The following is a 20,388-nucleotide window of genomic DNA, read 5'->3' on the forward strand; positions in this document are numbered from 1 at the left end:
GCATGATCAGCATTTAAGGTTCTACACAGGGGCAGGGCAAATAAATTGTATTTACGATCACGCTTTCCAAGTTCTGGGGCGTGAAAGCTGATCAGGCCCAATATAGTTGGATTATATCTTATTCCTCTGAATCTCTGAATTTTGAATATCTATATTATCTACACTACACTGGAGTATCTTAATATTGAGACAAATAACAAACAATATATATGGGCGTATAGCATGCACGATATATGGATAGCCTAAGTGCATCTACATTAAAATTTCATGAACACCTAACATAGTACGTATACAGCCACAAATAAACATAAATTCTATTGTAGTACTACTCAGTACCCAAAGAAATAATTATAATAACTCAAGACAATTCACACAGTGCCATCTAGTCCATAGCTAAGCAGAGCTTGTATTGTGGGTACTAAACAACTGATATAAATATATACATACGTTTTTGTAATAAAAATCACCCAGATCGAAACAAACAGTAATACTCAAGAATATGTGTGTACCATTCGAGGAATCGAATCCGCGACCATCGGAAGTAAGGCGATCTCTAAACCGCTAGACCACCGAGGCCGTCAAAATAGAATATCCGACTTTGAAGAATCTAAAAAAATGTTTCCTACACGTCGCGTGGTGAGTAACGTCTACACTTGGAAGTGTATAATTACACTTTTCCGGAAATGCGGGCAACACAGTATAATCCGGCTGTGATTCCCTCAGTACATAATAAACGTTGCAGTAAAAAAAATTGCTACCTATGATCATTTCTGACCACCTTTAAAAATTCAAAAATCATTTATTCATTTAGGACATTTTCGTCGCTTATGAAGTTCAAGTTTTTACATTATAATTTTTTCGCTACCATTCAGGAGGTCCCCTTTTCAAAGTGGTAACTGGCTCCTATATACATATGTGTATAGGCGAAGGGACAATCAATATTGCCATTCTAGAGGACTCATTAGATTTATCTCCGTATATATAATCAATGTCAAAATAGGTCATGTAATTATTAAATATGTTTCAGAGTTAGTTTGTCCAACAAACTTGATTGCGTAATAAGCCCTTTAATCATTATTAATAAACTTTTAGAAGATAAATCTCGAGTCCATTTCTCAATACAAGATGTATCAAATAAGATATGTATTATTACAGATATATATCAAGATATATATAATACTAGCTGTATCAGCGACATCGTCCGCGTGGAATTTAACTTAGTTTTCTAAAATAAAAGTAGTCTAAGTTACTACTTATTATTAAATCAGCTACCTGCCAATAAAAGTCTCGTCAAAATCGGTCCAGCCATTTCAGAGATTAGTCGGAATAAACAGACAGAAAGACAGACAGACAAAAATTATAAAAAATGTTATTTCAATATACAAACAGACACTCCAATTTTATTTATATGTATAGATGTATATATTACATATATTATTTTTTTAATATCTTTTTAGTGTACAACAATTTGATGTAAACATTACTTATCCTCTAGAATTATTTCAATTAAAGTGATCACCCGGTCCCAAAGTGCAAATTTACTTTCTTTGCGGAGTGACCCACCGGTGGGCGTGGGCATTATTTCAATATTACAAACAGACACTCCAATTTTATCTATATGTATAGATTGCATCCGATATATGTATAAGATTACAATCACAATGAACCAGTTTGAACGGGCTCGTTGTGATTGTGTTGTATGAATTTCCGATTCGATTGATGTAACATGTTGAGAGACTCGTTTGATCAGCTTACTCGTTTTTTACTTTTTATTGTATCTACAAATGAGCAGAAATGGGTTATAAATATTCAACAAATAATATATAAACTACAATCTATAATAAAACTAAGTTATATTATATATGTTCTTTGTATAATTCAGAACAAAAAAAAAACAGTTTAGTCTTCAGTTTCTTTTTCTCTTACCTTTTCTTTTCAAAGAATAAATTATATCTACGTCATAGTCAAATGTGTAAAGTTCTATTGATGTTGTTTTAGTAATAATATGATTATCTTTTAATATGCAATGAGAAAGTAACTATTTAAAATTTTATATAATCAACATATACATTATAGCATCTAATCACCTCGGATCTGTGATTCTGTGCAACATTTTATTTGTAATCTGTGCGCCCTCTATTTTATTTATGTTTATCTGTAGCGTAGTCGGTATTGGGTCGTCTGTGCAAAGAGTACGTACTTTACATATACAAGTCTAGATAGTCTGTGGTAGATAGTCAAATTGCATTGTTTGTATGACTCTAATTTTAGTAAAATAATTATTTGTATCCAGTTTATAATTAAAATATCAGTATTGATTACGATTTTCTTTTCACTCGGCCCAAAAAGCTGATAAAACAGACATTTGTCTCTACAAAATTTGTTTTTGCACACACACTTTTAAAACTTGGAATAGTTTATTTTTATGAGCATGGGGTTGTTTAAGAATGGTATATTAAGGTGTCTTAAGGGTCGGCAACGCGTACGTGACGCCCCTGGTGTCTTAGGCGTCCATAACCTACGGTAACCATTTACCATCACATGAGTCGTATGTTTGTTAGCCACCATCTTTTTAGTATTAAAAAAGCAACAGACAAATTTCTTGCTGTTTCTTCTTGGCTAAATGTACTTTCAGAATGAGCGGTATATTGAGAGTAATATAATGAAACTTCCATGTTTGCCTCTCCGGGAGTCACAATGCATTAACCTGAACTCTTATCGCTTTCATCGACGTGTGCATTGTACAAGACCGCATCTAATGCATTATTAATTACTGCAGATTTAATGTGAGCCGAAATGGAAAGTGCGTGTGTGAATTGGGTCGCGACCGGGTATTGTCAATGATGGTGTGACGTCACAGTTGCAACATGCTGCATTGCCTTTATTGATATTTGCTGTTTTGTTAAATATTTTAATTTTTATAAGTAACTGTATGACAGTATACATAAGGTTGAAATCTAAACTTGTTTTGTAAACGAATAGAAGAGCATAGTTGTGACTACTGACTTCATAAACGTCAGACAATAGGACATCAAAGCTATTGTTATAATTATTGAACTCAGTACGCGGCGTTGTCCATATGAATTCGAGTAAAAAGTATACTGTGAAAAACTCTATGGCAAATTTCATTAGAATCAACTTAGCCGTTAAAACGTGACTTAGTAACAACAGACATTTTCAAATTTTTAGTAAGTAACCAATAAAATTATAAATGTGTAAAGCTAACTTCTCAGTCCTTTTATTTAAAAAATGACTGACATCTATTAATTAAAAAAAAATCCATGGCGTGTCAGTATATTTATAAGGTTAAAACATAATTTAAAAATAGAACGACTCAATAAATAAGAGATGGCCGTACCCTGCTCCCCTGGATTATCCCAATATGCTTTAGGGAAATGTGGGCGAAACGAGAAGTGAATTATTGTCACCACAATACCATGAACGAGTAGAAACACCTGAATATAATACTCCACAGGGATTAAATATTTCTATATGATCCCATTATTGTAACAACAATAAATAAATAATTACGGTCCGGCAAAGTAGAACATTCAAAGGACGCATTCTTTAATAAATGTTGTCTATGGTACACCATAGACAACATTTACAAAGAATGCTTTTGTTTATCAGGAATGTTTAATAATGTATATACGAAATTGCGCTCAACATTTTTGTTTTGTTTGCTTTACATTTCCGTATTTCCAGATACACACAATTTCTTTACGCGTGAATTATTTTCCGTGAACTTTAACTTTGATCTCAATGAAACCACGTAAGACCCTTTTGGTTGCAAATGTTTTCTTTTTTTTTTTACACTTTATACAATAAAGTTTGAAGTAAAATATACAAACTTCCTTATTTATTATTACAATTTCGGCTAATATTAACATGAAAGCCACGGGCATAGCTAGTATAAAATAAAATGACTATTGTGTTCTTACTCTATCAGGATAGCAATAAATTGTAGAATTGAGACTGTTGTATTTATACTGGAATACTCTATAACCCAGGAGTACTTACACAGCGTTATCTAGACTCAAGCTAAACAGAGCTTGTATTATAAGTACCAGACAACTGATACATATAAATACTTAGATTCACTTTGTCGTAAATACATACATCTTTCCTGTGCTAACGGTATACGCTGGCGGGGCACCAGTGGAGGACGATAAGATGAGTATGAGGTCAACTCAGTTAGGCCATCGTGGCAAATTCACCAGGAATTTGACATGATGGTTTTCAGTGGGAACCGCGCGGAGTTCAATGGTACATTGCTACCACATTACTAACAATCCCTTATCACTTATGTCTTTAACTTTAAGTAACCAACCGTAAGAGGCTGGAGGGGTTGTTGCCGCTGGAGATGATGGCGGGGCATAGAGGTCTGTCCTGATCCCCCTTCTGGTCACCACACCCCCTAGAGGGATCTCTAGGGGGTGTGGATGACCAGTACCAGTCAGGCGACAAGTGTCATGGGCGACAATTGTTTGCTAGATTCCATAAAGAATTTGTTTTGTTTATGGTACGCCATAAACAAAAAAAATCTTTATGGAACCCTTGCGTACTCTTTCGTGTGCTGTCTTTACCTAACCAGCAGTGATAGTAATTGGCGTCCAGTAAATAGCATCGCGAATACAAAGATGGCATTTTAAAGTATAATGTCTGTGGTACATCACGACTTCACGATTTTTGTGTCACGCCTCGTTATTTCAAGACGCCAACCATGAATCTCCATTCTCATTTGTACTGGCGACGGGATCCGGCCTGAGTAACAATTTGGCAATTTACTTTTATATTGCATCACTGTTTATTAACAATGTGCTCTACATATAATAAAATCGTTAAATCGTGATGAAGGGAAAACGGTTTATTTCTGTGTTTACAAACAGAAAAAGTGTGTTCAACTTTCACATATAAAAAGAGATAAATTTTCACATTCTGTGAAATATTAGTCATCAGATAGAATTGGAAGCTGAGTAAAACACCCCGCAATGCATATTTTTTGCGACTTTTCTACACTAAATGTGACGATAATGAACCCACTGTACCTATACTAAATAATAAAAAAAATTAACTTAAATAATTATGTGATACCAGCCATAACGATGCAATGATTTAATTTATTTTAATAATAGTTTCAATATTACCATCACTTACGAAGAAATACTCATGCACGTTGATTTAAAATACATAGCAAACACCCAGACCAATACAAACAATCGTACTCGTAAATACAAATGTTTCTATCATGCAAGGAATCCAACCCGCGACCATCGGAAGAAAAGTGGTGTGCTAAAAGACTAGATCACCGATGCTGTCAATAAAAGCAATATGATCTCTGAGTGAAATCGTTCAACTCTCGTAGAAATTTCGAAGTCATATCAATGACATAAAATTTATTTACAATATTGAATTATGCCTGAAAAGTTTATACCTGTAAACTAACTGTCTAAAACATAAGTATATATTTTCTATAGGTTGTAATATTAACAAACTTTTGGATAGACAAGCGTGCGATGGGAACTTTTTAAACTGTCTACAAACTATCACCGTTGGGTAACTTTGACGTTTCGTTGGTCGCGGATAAAATACTTGAGTAGGAAGGATTAAAAGTGAATGCACTTAAATGGAACATAATTTCTTATCATTACTTTTTTGACGAATATGCACAGCTCGTCGATGTTAATACTGACCCAATAGCTACTTAGACCAGAAAACATCGAGGGCCATTCAGAGAGGGAACTGCAAATATCTTGAAAACATTATCCTTGCCATGTTAGATAATAATGATTGTTTATAACCATTACATTTATTTATAAGTTAATTTCGCTTAAATAAATTTCATGTTATAGAAGAAATGGAAAAAGGAGTTTCCTAGTAAAAGACCTACAGCGCTCTACTTCCAAATCTAATCATAGATACAAACAAGTTCAAAGCAATTTAAATCATATTTCTAAGCATATAAATTTTATTATCCCTTGAATTTATGGAATAGTAATAATTTTCATATTATCAACTATTTACATAAACAAGAACTATTGACATATGTATTTATAGACCAGAACAAAAGAGGACCCAAAAGCGACAGATCAAAGGGATATGTACGTTTAGTAATAAGTTAACGATAGCCAGTATTGACTGAGCCTTCCTCGTATCATGCAGTATTGTTCCCTCGAGGAAAATTAAAAGAGTAAATATAGATCGGAGGTCTAATGAAATTGGGCGGGGAAGAACGGTCATTAGGTGGTAGGTACATAATGTGAAGGCTATCCTACGCCAATTTTATACATTATATTACATAGACAAGGATGATAACTTGTCGTCTCTTTCCATTTCTTATAAGAGTACCTACTCTAAATATAGAGCCGCAATAAAGTTATTTCTGATTTTCTTAGAAATGTATTTTATACTAAAAATAATACAACAAAAATGGTCAACAGTTGGAATCTTGATAATTTCTAAGATAGAGCATCCCACGCGTTATAAGGAACTGACTATTACCGGCGACTCTGTTCCTTTTTTGCTTTTTATGATAGAATATTCATTAGGATGTCAAACTTCATCCCTCCGATTGATCCCCCGTCCAATTCAAACGGGAACCTAAATTACGACGACCTGATCCATCAAGCGGGAGTTGGCCTTCAGCCGTTCCATACTCCTTTTGCGGGTTTGGAATATCTGTACTCGCCCCCTATCGTCCGGTGAAACTGTTAAGGCCCGTTGCGGCCAACAGCATTAGAGCGGTCCAAAAAAAAAAATACAAACTTCATTTAGACCAATTCAGCGGTTTAGTCGTAAAAGTATAAGATAACAAACAAAGAGCCATAATTTTTTTCATATTTATAATGTTAGTTTACATATATAAGATAACAAACAAAGAGCCATAACCTAGTTTTAAGGTTGTCAATTATTTTATTCTCATTAGAATAAACCTCATTCATAATCATTTGTATAAGTGAATAAACCTCATTCATAATCAATATAACAACTATCAGTAATGAAATCAATTATAGCAATCAAATAATTAAGTCTCACACTCATACATCATTTTTAATTATCATAATTATTATCAGTACTTCTGCCAATATATTGCTTTTGGATTGGCAGCTTATTAATAATGGATGTGCAATAATAAAATTCGAATATTTTAACGAAAGACAAAAATTGCATTAACAAAACGAATTGGGGTGCAGCGAAGCGTTGAAAATTAACTCATTCTGTGCACAGATTGCTTCATTCAGTTTTGTTTCAGTTAGTTTAGAGATCAGATTGTACTGTATTGTCGTTATTACATAGAAATCCTTAAGTGAAGGCGATTGGTACTGATCACCAATCACTTCAACATTTCTTATTCATGCTTTATTCTATTATTTGCTATATTTTTTTATCTTATTTGTATATGGTAAACAAGCTGATTGGATTACTTGATTGTAAGCGATTTAACTTCAAATCAAACTACTTGGCGTCTGAAATAGCTAGGTGAGATTGTAAAAAATTGTCTTCATCTCTCGGGTAACATTTTACAGTCAATATAATTGTATTTTTATCAAATAAATCACATAAATTAAAAAATATTCTGGATACCACAAAAAGACCATATTTTATTGTCACATCTTTTTTGAGTTTACCTCACGGTCACATTTTGAGTTTAGAAAGATGGCGAGATCCATTTTCATTACAAATGATGCAAAGGGCATAGACAGCCTCGGTGTTGTAGCAGTTTAGCACACCGCTTTACTTCCGATTGTCATCGGGTTAGATCCTAGCACGGTGCAAATATTTGTATTCATGAGTATGATTGTTTGTGAGTGTTTTATATGTATATTATGTATTTAGAAAAATATATATCTATGTATTTATAACCGTTGTCTAATATCCATAACATAAGCTCCGCTTACCTTGGGACTGGATAGGATTGTATGAATTGTCCAGGGTTATTATCATTATCTGGCGTCCTGTTCATTTTCATGCTTGCGTTAGTTATGGATTCATTACTATAATTATTTGCACAAAATAACATTATATCTTCGTGTTCAACACTTTTTACTATTACAGTAAATAATGTTGTAAACCGTGACTAATGGGAGTTAATTAGTGGGTTGCAAGCCTTCCGCACGGCTGATCGGATCGAGTCAAGGGCGTACGGGGCTCGGCCAACAAAGTTCCATTCCAGTACCTTCACTGGCCATACGTTTTTACCATCATCTATTTCTTCCTTATCCCATTTATTACATTCATCCCTGTTCGCAGTCACCTCGTTATTTACTTCCTTTCTTACCACATCATCCATCCATCTCTTTTTCGGTCTTCCTCTGCCCTCATAACCATCAACATTCATATGTAACACCTTCCTTAAAATATGTTCTTCATTATCACTGGCTATATTGTTTTATTTACAATAATAGATGTCCTCTCATCATGGGGCTTTTATCACGGGAAATGGCAAACAGTGATAAATGATGAAAAGTGACGTCAGCAATTTCTCACGAACACCTAAGTACTTTAATGATGAGGCTTCTGATATCTATTTTTAAAATTTCACGATTAGTAAACATTATTATTAACACGAATAATTCTATGGTGAATAAAGGTTTTACCTCTCTCGACGTTTTGACTAGGTTGCTTGTACAGGCTAGTGCTGTGGTCCCGAGCTTACGAGAGGTAAATAACTATATGTATTTGTATTTCTATTTGCCGGTGAAAATATTATGAATCCAAATACACTATTAATGCTAGTAAAATGCGTTAGAGCTGCTTAGGAAGTTATGAAGTTATTATGGTTACATCCTATGTAGTAGTACATATATATACATATATATAGTAAATATATATATATATATTACATAATAAAAGTAATTAAAAAAAAAACTGTTACGCGAATGACTTTTGACGTGTCAAATAAAGAATGGGATTGAAATTCTAGAAAATAAATTTGCAAGAACACATAAAATAGATAAAATAGTCAATATATATTATTTATATATTAATACGTGTAATATGAACTGTGTAAAGAAATTTTTCGCAAAGGACGCACATTACATTACACACATTAATATGCCTCTGACACATACATACTTACTTACAAATACATTTAGTTGTTAACAATAGAACATTAATAACGTTTACGTTGTTGGATTAATAATGCTTTTAATATAATATTTTTAATTAATTGTATGCCTTGATAGTTAGTGACAGTTTGAATGAATCTTTTTTTTTGGGCCATTACAAAACGAAAATATATACTACAAAATATTTATATTTAAGTTCAAATTGTCTTGAACAACGTATAAAATTTTAATTAATTATCTCAATTATCTTTTAATCAATATAGAGTTAATCATAATATTATTTCTTTCTATCATTATTCCATATTTGAATATCCACTATACTTACAGCTTCATGTCTGGCTGACATTTGGCATGCTTTTCAGGAGGCTTCAGATGTCTCAATCCACCTACTTAATACATAATATTACAAATACCTACTCCATTAATGTAAACAAAGTAATATAGATCTAAGTAATGTTAGATTTAAATATACTAAATAAATGTCCTAATTTATACCACAATTTCTAAAGGCTTAAATAATTTAAGATATTTTACAAAGGTAGAGCTGAACTTTCACATTTACCTTCATTAATACAGCAGAGAAAATACCCCTTGTATTATAGAATATTAAACAGCTATTTGGAGTTAGCAATATAAACGATGTGGGTGAACTTAAACATCATCAGCCCACATCGACTTAAAGATTAAACAGACAACACGTTATTACAGGATGTAAAACAAAATTGTTTCGGAAATTGAAGATTTCTTGCTAATCTAATACAACGAATAATATCCCTGAAATTCGCACAGCGCCCAAGGTTAGCAGAGCTTATGTTGTGGTTACTAGACAACTGATATAAATACTTATTTTTTTATAAAATACATACATAATATACATAGAAAACGCCCAAATCGATGGAAACAATAATACTTACGGACATAAATAAATAGTAATTTTACGACGAATATGTTGGGTATAGATCAGTTTCCTGTAATCATTTTTTATGGGTGACAATGGAATGATGCACCCGCCACCGATAACGGTTTACGCTGGCGGGGCACCAGTGGAGGATGCTAAATAAGCATGAAGACAAGCTAGTTAGCCCATATTGGCCAGGTTTCCAGGGAGAAACGCTGGCTAGCAATAGGTATATTAGTCCATATTACTAACAATCCCCTACCCCCGTCTGATCCTCATTACAAACAACTCAAATTATTCAGAATTTGAAATATCTTCGCTGGCTTTATAAACTAAACTATAATAAAATATACTATCAGGATTATATTATATCTTAAAGATTTAACAGAAAAAAATCTTATCTATGACGAAGATAAGATGTTTAAAGCCGTGAATAATGATGTAACATTGGAAGATATTTGTAAATTATGTATAAAATGAAATTCATATCTTACTAATATAATATACGCAAAAGTTTGTGAGTATGAATGGATGGAAGTTTCTTACTCTACACACTTACTCTACACAAAAACTGTAAAACGGATTTTGATGAAAGAGAGAAATGAAACTTTATGAAATATAATTATAATATAATATAAAAAAAAATTGTATATGGCATTTTTTTTTTATCACCTTACATTATATATTTTGGTTTATTATATATTATATATTTACATAGTATATTTAGGTTATAACAGTCAGTTCGTTTATCATACTAATTATATTAATGAAATTGTGAAATTGAAACTCTATTAAATCTACCTCAGACCTTATCTATGCTTTATTTAACCTTATGTAGGTTAAATAAACCATAGGTAAGATCTGTTTTATTAAGGACGCACTGACTGTATAACTGAATTATTCAGACCAAAAATTCTATTTATTTCTAGTTCAATAATTGGCCTAAGAATAATTCAATAAGGCTTTCAATCGATGTTGAATGGAAATAAGTTTCAATCGTCTCAATTGAAAAAGGTTTTATATCGGTAGCAATTTGGGTTTTTGGTGCACCAGTTGATGAACTTTCCAATGTTTTAAACAGTCGAGAAACTGAAGCCTGGACCAGATTAAACGTAAATGATATTGTTTTTAAAGAGAACTAAGATAATAAAACATACAAAGTTATTAGAACAGAAATGTTTATTGTTAGCATGAAGCTTAATTAACAGAGCTACTACGTATCTCATTCTTGAGATCTGCAAAGTCTTTCATTCTGTGAGACTGGAACTCACTGATGGCACGCTATAACAAATTATAGGAAAATATTAGATGACTGTTTGGAATCAGCGACTTTGTGGATCTTAAAATAACGGTGGTTATCACCTCACCACTGTAGCGTTTTGTATATGATGTGATGAGTTGTCGCTACATAATATATTGTTTATTCTAGAGTCTAGTAGTGAGTATACCGGAGAAATAATTGCACTATTTATTCTACATTACTAAGTTTATTTGGTAGGTTGGTACTAAGGCATTCGACGCGGAGTCAAAATGCGTCCTATAACTTTAAACTCAATTTAAATGTATGTTAAGCCGAAGGTAATAAACAGATAAATACATATACATTTGGATTTGTAATATTAGGATGGAGTTAGATTTTATTTAAAAATGTATGACTTGTGTTATTATGTTTAGATTTGCTATATTTACTACTACAAAATTATACCAGCTAAGTATTTATCCTACTCAACTTAGCGAACTTGCTGTAGCTTCTCTAATATGCAATGTACCGACATCTGTAGATACAAATTGTGGCCAGTGTTGCTCACAAAGGCTATTGTCTATCTACGAGTATGTAGGATAACATAAGGCTGATTTTTATCCAAATTGAATCGTTTGCAAGTATTTTTAATCGAGACTTTAATTCTACTGATAAATTCGACGAATTCGACAAAAAAATTACGAATATTTATCTCTACCGTGAGAAAATACACTATTTATTCTTTTCAAATCACACAATTTACTATTTTTAAGTCATTTTTCAAAGCAATTGAGAAATTCCTTTATTTAAAATGACTATTAACAGAGGAAAAGTGCATTTATTATTCACATTATTAACTTACGGAAATGCTTTGTCGTTCCATTCTACGCTATTACAAAGGTATAATTCAATATTCATAATAATGCACTAACAATACGATGTAACCAATGTGAGAATAATGTGAATAAAGTAGTTTATCCTCGGGTTTAACATATAGAAGAATTATACTATGGCATGCAACATGATTCTAATAAAAAACACAATCTAAAAAGTCGATACAAGACTAACGACTCTAATAATAATATCTCCAATAGTCATACACAAACGACAATATATATTTTTGATGTGGATGATAATAATATAATGATAACGTCGGCGCTAATGATTTAGAGGTACCAAATAAAGGGGTAAGAGATGTAACATAGCCTGTTGGCATGGTGTGGTTAATTCATCAAGAATTAACCGTAATGGTTACTAAATAGCATCGCTGGAAGATCAACTTGATACAGTAGCAATGAAATCAACGCCAATAGATGATATAAAACAAAAAAGTGTGGATATCATTTGATAAATATTAAGGAAGGCATATTAAGGCATCTTTTTCTATTTATAACGCGCTGGAAACTATTTCCAGCATTATGCTGAGTTGTGGCCCACATTGACTCCGTTTTTTAATGTGTAAATTATTCTTGTATTTCTTATGTTATTACTGTAAAAACGAGTTAATAAAAAAATTCTATTCTATTCTATTCTATTCTTATAAGTCACAGCAAAAAGTATAGAGAAGTCTTAATGTAGCACTTTTGTAAAGCAGAATCATAGTCTATACGTCACTAATTTTGATTTCGCACGACCATAAAGGTTGTTCACATGGAACAGCTTCTGATACTATTGGTGGAATCGAAAGATGGCCCCGATTACAATTTATCACACGCCACAAGCGGTTCTTTGTTTCGCATTAGCAAAGGCCAGATTTAGGTAGATTACCTTATTTTACATTATGTTCACTTATATAATTATGTTGTTGATGGTCTTGTACAATGTATGTATTATTACGGATGATTATGAAATGGTGCAGCCTCTTGAACAAACAGGTATCGGAGCTCTATAGAAGAATGATCCGATGAGTATCAAGTTTGGTCAGTTAGTCGTCGCGAATACACCTGGAGTTAACCCGATTGGCCTAGTAGATTGACTTAAAATGGTGCACTGCTACAAATATTCCACAACTCTCCATTACTAAAAAGCCCTTCCCCCATACGTGTAAATATGTTAACATTTAAATTCCATAGAAGTATACATGTCCACAAGTGTGACGTAGATGAAATCTACAGTACGTCGACGTAACAAGGACAATCGACTTGCAGACAGTACATATATATATGTATATATGTATATACTTCTAAGTTAATTAAAAAAAATAATATCACGGTTGCTGATCTAATTAACGTAATTGTACAGGAACAAACGTTTAATTACTGTAATCTATAATTTTCAACAACCAACGTAGCGTAGTTTTCGCGTTTGTTTCAATTGGAAAAATGCTGAAAGATATTTAGTTTACCAAAACATCGACAAATTTAGAATATCAACACTCACCTTTACTTGTTTTAACCATTACATGTAAAACTTTTGGACTCTGGGTCTCAATAAGATTTAAATCTTACTACATACTTATTATAATACTGGTATAGTAAATTTTACATACAATGTTTGGACCTAAATATATTACAGCTGCTGACCCTTCTTATTCAATTTGTGGAAAATACCGTAAAGTATATTTGAGGGAACTCCAGTGAAAGCTTAATTATATAAATTCTCTTCGTGGTGGCGAATAAATTAGGTAGCCATTGCCGAAGTAAACAGGTCGAATTTTCTATATATTATTATATATTAACTATAATCAATGAAAACAACAAGAACATGTTTGCGTTGATTTAGGCTTTTATTCACACTGTCTGTAAACTGTGATAGCAATTGTGTTGTGTTCTTATGTGGTTGGAACCCGAACTGTTTCTCTGTTAATAAGTTATTCGAACTATAAAAATCGTATATGCGTTGACTGATATACTTTTCAATAATTTTATCTATTGCTGTTAAAATAGTAATACGTCGGTAATTATCATAGTTGTCCTTTAGACCTTTTTTGTGGATAGGACGGACTAACCCTTTTTTGAGTTCATCAGGATAATATCCAGATGCATAGGTCGCCGAAGTAAACAAGCTTATGCAATTAATTCACCAAAAAGAATAGGGTTAGGTAATAACAATAAGAATACATTCTGTATTCTAAAAATCGGTTTCAAAGTTAGTCAAATAGGGGACGAAATTGCATCAAAGTAACAGTTTGGTAGTCTCATCGGGCATGCGGTGAGTCTTGAGAGACGAGATATCCATTCCTCAAGACTTCTGACTTCTACATTTGAAGCACTTTTTAGTACTCCATTAAAAGTGCAACTTGATTTTTAATGATCTAAACATTATGTGTTAATAGAATCATGGAAAGATAAAATCTATTGTTAATACTATTAATATTTTTTACGGTAAAACTTGATGTTCATAAGTGGCTAAAATGTCCAAAATGATAATTTAATACGGATTTAGATTTTTTAATAAAATTCTTGATACTTTGCATAATTATGAAGTGCTTATGAACTCACTAATCCACAAACTGTTTAATTTACCTAAGCGATTTAGATTAAGAAAAATTTCTGAATATACTTAGAGACTTTAAATTTAAAATTTAAAACAATAATAATTATACAAGAAGTATTAATTAGAGCAGGGCTCATGGCCTTTCCTCTTAAACCTTCGGTTATTTTTAGATAGTCTTACAGCTGTGCCACATTATGAGATCCTTTAATGACAAGCTGTTGAGGAAACAAAAGGTAAAAATAAATTAGCTCTCTCAAGGTAAGTCGTAAGTAAAGTTGCTGGTCTTAAAACGAAATAAAATATATAAAATAAACGCTTTAAATTTACTGATATGACACTTTAGTTTAAGGACATATCTTTAACTAGAGTGTCACATCAGTAAATTTAAACTTGAATTTAGTTTACATCTTGCAAAGCAAGCTGTTGAGGGCAAAAATAGATTAGAGAAGAAATGAATAGAAATACATTTCATAACATATATTGTAACTAAAAAAATTTGGGATTTTTTATTTCTTTGTAATTTAGGCACAAAATATACACCGTAACTTTTACTTGAATCTATTTAATATTGATTCGTCATGGCAAGATGAAATTTGTAACGAAACAAAATTAATTAAACAGCAGTTTGGGATGGTAGTTGCCTTGCAAAAAGCCCGAGGACCGTCACCATATTTCGTCAAGTTGTGTCTGCAAATGTCAAATTAAAATACACTAGTATGACTGTGCTCAACTGTAACAATTCTTCAAATGTCCATTATGAAATGCGACCGTATAATATTGTCCATTAGCTTCTTTTTTTCTTTAAATTACACCTATTTTCGTAATGTTCGCGACAGTGAGCCATTGTTTCTGGTTACGTGTACATTAACCATAATCATGGCAATTTCATCTCAAAAGAATAATAGAATTATGGTACAGATCTATAGTATAAGTGTTTTAGACTTATGATAGTCATTTATTACTTGCTATGTCCCGCGTTCTCTGGGTATTCGTTATCGTATGTAATTGCAGAAATTTCGGGAAAATTCTTGATAGAGCTCACTTAGAAAACCTTACACGTTATTCCATTTTCTTTGACCCAACTTTTTGGGTATCCAGAGTACCAAGTGTTTTTATACCTAAGATAGTATTTATTACGAGCTCCCGAGTCTTCGAACTCTACAAACACGTTAATCAGTTACTAATTGAAGGAATTTACCTCATAATGCTATCTTAGATAAACTCTTGCACGATATTCCGTTTTCTATGACCCAGCTTTTTGGGTAATACGTTGATTAGTCAGTCAATTAGTTTTAGAATAAATTTATTAAATAATTAATATACACTTATTATTAGTAACATTGTGTATATGTATTATACATATTGTGTATGTAGCGTAGCCCATTTATGGATAAATGAAATATCTCCTTTGAAAAGTACGCATTCTATCCTGAGATAAAACCAAAAACCATCGCTCCTAAGAATATCCTTCTATTCTCGTCGTTGACTAGCGAAGCGTAGCGAACTCTAATGATAGGCGGGCACAATAGATGTATGCAGGTTGCAGTGCTACAAGTCTAAACACCAAGTAATAGCCTAAAATATTTAATAAAAAAAACATTATAATAAATGTTTTCCTTTGAAAGTGGGAAAATAGATCACGTTAACGTAATGTGTAGTAAAAATAAAATTACTGACTGACTTTAGCCGCAAAATGGACGCTGGCGTATACATACTGCAGTTTAAATAACCTTCGAATACTACAAGTTAATAGCATTTACTGTGGCACGAATAGAAATAACATAACAACATACCAAACTGCAGTAAAATAGATTAAACTATTAACTTTGGAAGTTTTAAGAATCGTCTGGACATACGTAATGTTCAGATTCTCAAATTTATCATCACTTACATATATTTATAATACGCTATTTATATGCTATTTTTTAAATGTTTATTAGTACAAACGCGAAGGTTTGTGAGTATGGATGGATAGATAGAAGTTTCGTTAAAATCCATTCAGTAGTTTTTGCATGAAAGAATAACAAGCATCCATCCATCCATCCACAAACTTCCGCCTTTATAATTTTAGATTACTCTTTAAAAAGACTTCGGTGCCCACAAAGACGTTTTATTACTTACTAGCTGTGCCCGCTGCGTCAGCCGCATTAAATTTAAAGCCTATATGCTATTCTGATGTATAAACTATATTACTGCAAAGTTTCACCAAAATCCGTCCAATAGTTTTTGCGTGAAAGAGTAACAAACATCCATCCATACTCATAAACTTTCGCGTTTATAATATCAATAAGATTGTAGGTACTTTTAAAGAAAAATTATGCTAAGGACTTAGAGTGCTTTTGTATTTGCGCATAATCTAATACACGTTGGATCAGTACGAGCATTTACATAGGCAAGCGTCTTGAATCAAACGCACACATATTATCACTGGTAAGATCGACAAAATAAGATGTAGCTTGAGTGAAGTACAAGACCGAGCGTCTACATATGCGGTAAAATGAGCGTGATTCATATATTAAACCACATGACCATCTATGGGCTTATTTTATAGTATGTATGACTAAGACTGTAATATAATATCCACATGTAAAATTCACCATTTATGTATACAAATAAATAAAATCGATGTGTCTGTTTTTTCATTCTTTCTATTTCATATTATGGCATTTCACTAAATGCAAATAAAAGTATATACAGCACTTACATGAAAAAAATGATTTAAAAAAATTTGTCTGTCTGTCCAATTGTTCTTGTTGATCTATAAAACGGCTGAACCAATTTTGCCGAGAGTTTCATTCGCAGATAGCTACTGTTATAAAGACTAACTTTGTCTTAGAAATTTTATTTATACAAATAAATAAAGGTTATTACATATGGACAAAGTCGTGGGTAACAGCTAGTTACACAATACACTTCTTCAGTTTGAAGTTTCACTTTAACAGCTATGACTATATGAATTAAATCATAGCCCTAACAAGCAACTGTCTTAAGTTAATGGAATTTTATTTATTTAGGTACCTGATTTTAAATTTTTATCTTGATAATTTAGAAGAATTCTGAAATCTATAGTTTATTTTGATTTACCATACAGATAAATTATATCAGAGAATTAATAGTATAGTAATAAGTAGGTATAGTAGTAAATTACAGTGTAAGTAAATTATAAAAAACAAATTACATGGTTATCATATTAACCTGTAATGACTGTGGAAACAATTAGTATTTTAAGTTAATAGTATAGTAGTAGATATATTATAAAAAAAAGATTTTCATTTACATTGTTATTGTATTAACCTATTAGGACTGCAGGAACAGTATTAGTATAGTCAGTATTATAAGTAAACAGTTTTATATATGTTTCAAAACACTCTAATTCCAGCCCTATGTTAAGGACTTAAGTTACAAACTACAATAGTTTCTGCTTATTTTATTATTAACTATACCATTTGCACAATAAAAGTAAGTTGCTATAATCATTGTTGATTTTTTATTGTATTAACTTATCAATACTCTGAAAAGTAGGTAGTTCATTTCTTATGTTATCTCTTGTGAATATTAGATATTATTTCTTCAATTATATTTCCATCTTCATCATCATCATCAAATCAATTTCAATCATCAATTGATTAAACATTAATTGGTTATATGCAAAATTCAAGACTTCACACACTCTGCCAACCGGCATTCTGGACGTATAATAAGTCAACTTCTTTTTCTGATTACAAATTAAAAATAAAAACAATAAACAATCAAGAAACAGACACATAAGTAAGTAAATTCAATTTATTTTTATATTAAACGTAAGATGCTATCATCATTGTTTATTCTTTATTTTAATAATTTACAGACAAAGGTACATATTAGCAGAGAGGGTGGACTCACTGCCCTTTGTGAGTTGTAGACCATATTGTCACAATAAATACCTTTTAATTAAATTATAACAGTTCAGTATTTGAGACAAATAAAGATGATTTGTCTCAAATACTAAATCATATCGGAACATCCATTGTAGCAAAACTTAGATACAGTAAATACTTAGGTATTACAGTTACATATTGTAGATAATTGATTGAGAGTTGAGTAAGAAGTATCAAAGTATCATTATTATTTGACAGGCTAACAGAAGATATCTTGAGTAATAACAAACATGTGATGGATTGGATTTAAATGTGCTAAAACTTATCAAATCGTTTACGGCTATAGGAGACAGTCATAATAAGTAGTAATAAACTACTATGTTTATTACTTATTTCAATATTTGTTTAACAAATATAACAAATATTTGTATTTAAGAGTAGAAATTTTTTGTATTGGTCTGAGAGTCTTAATTTATATACTATATATTTATATATAAAATATAGTGTAGCAACCTTAGCCTTGTTTAGTTAAATAGTGCTGTGTGAATTGTCCTGGATTATAATTATTTCACACTACTGGCAATATTAAAAAAAAACAGAATTTAATAAATAATAAAAAATATTAGTGGTCATATTCATAAATAATTATCTATTGGCGTTTACCAATTAGAAATAGACATAAGTGTAAATACTTGTTTCTATTTGCATCATCCAAAAAGCATTTAATTACTCGATAATCGTAAAATATGCTAAATAATCATGACAGAAAAATTATTAAAAACTTGTGTGTAAATAAATGAATTAAAGAAATTAATATTATTCAAATTCAGTTACTTCCAAAGTATTGATAATAAATATATATTCCGTTATATATTATAAAAGTAGATTTATAAACAGTTACACTCTGAAGGCGTTAGAATTAGATTAAAATAAAAACAAAAACTCACCTGTTTCCTTTGTCTTAAGAATGGACGCACTCTTAAAAACTACTGCACCTGTTATATTATGTACCACATAATCTTATTATACAGTTCTTCCTAAGAAAAATCACTTAATAAATGCTATTTTTTATTTGAATTTTAATTAAAAACAAAGAATGAACGAGTAATACACAACAAGCATTAACGAAGTTTCCTACAAGACTGTAAATGACATTTGACTGACAGTATATGACATTTTTGACATGATACTGACATTTTGACGATGGATTGATGTTCCAACCGAACTGAATGGATTTTAATGCAAAAAGGGCTGTATGGGGGCAGTGCCCTTTGCCTTTCCTTTAAAGGATAAATAGAAGCAAAAATAATGGATTTTATCGTTCCCACTGTTTTGTTTATAGTTTAGAATTTTGTCAAACCTAGAGACTGTAATTTAACTTTCAATAATGTTATTAGCGCTTTAAAAAGCCATCTGTAATATAAGCATGAAATTACAAAAGTCACTTGAATTTTGCTGAATGTCTTGGCGGTATTGTCCATAGATGTCGCTACATGGTTAATGTAGGAATGGTATTGAATAGAAGCTAAGAATTTTAATGCCAGCATTAATTATGTCATGCCAGCATTGTTACTTTTATATAACGTAGGTAATAAATATAATGTAATAAATATTCTTTGGTATATAGTTCCCTTGGTTGTATAATTCTTAAGTCTTTAATTGTACTGCGATGTACAGAATACAAACAGTACAGAATAGTTACTTAATATTAGCTGAGCCCGCGGTTTCACCTGTGTTAAATTTCAATATATAAAATTCAATAAAAAATATAGCTCATTAGCATATTCTGATGCTAGCTGATATAAGCTATATTTCTGTAAAGTTTCATCAAAAACTACTTACCAACTTTCGCGTTTATTAACATTAAGATTTATTAGGTATATCATCATA

General features: G+C 31.5%; 1 protein-coding gene across 1 annotated transcript in view; it reads right to left on the reverse strand.

Annotated features, from left to right (window-relative positions):
* The window catches only part of LOC131845916 (uncharacterized), a 101,046-nt gene extending 81,419 nt beyond the window's left edge, over positions 1 to 19,627 (reverse strand). The window contains exon 1 of the mRNA XM_059195075.1: positions 19,446 to 19,627. The gene's annotated coding sequence lies outside the window, so the exon portion shown is untranslated. The remainder of the gene's footprint in view (positions 1 to 19,445) is intronic.
* Positions 19,628 to 20,388: the final 761 nt, after the last annotated feature.

Source organism: Achroia grisella, unplaced genomic scaffold (assembly GCF_030625045.1).
Source record: "Achroia grisella isolate CSIRO2021 unplaced genomic scaffold, CSIRO_AGI_Agris_v1 utg487, whole genome shotgun sequence".
Classification (NCBI taxonomy): Eukaryota; Metazoa; Arthropoda; class Insecta; order Lepidoptera; family Pyralidae; genus Achroia; species Achroia grisella.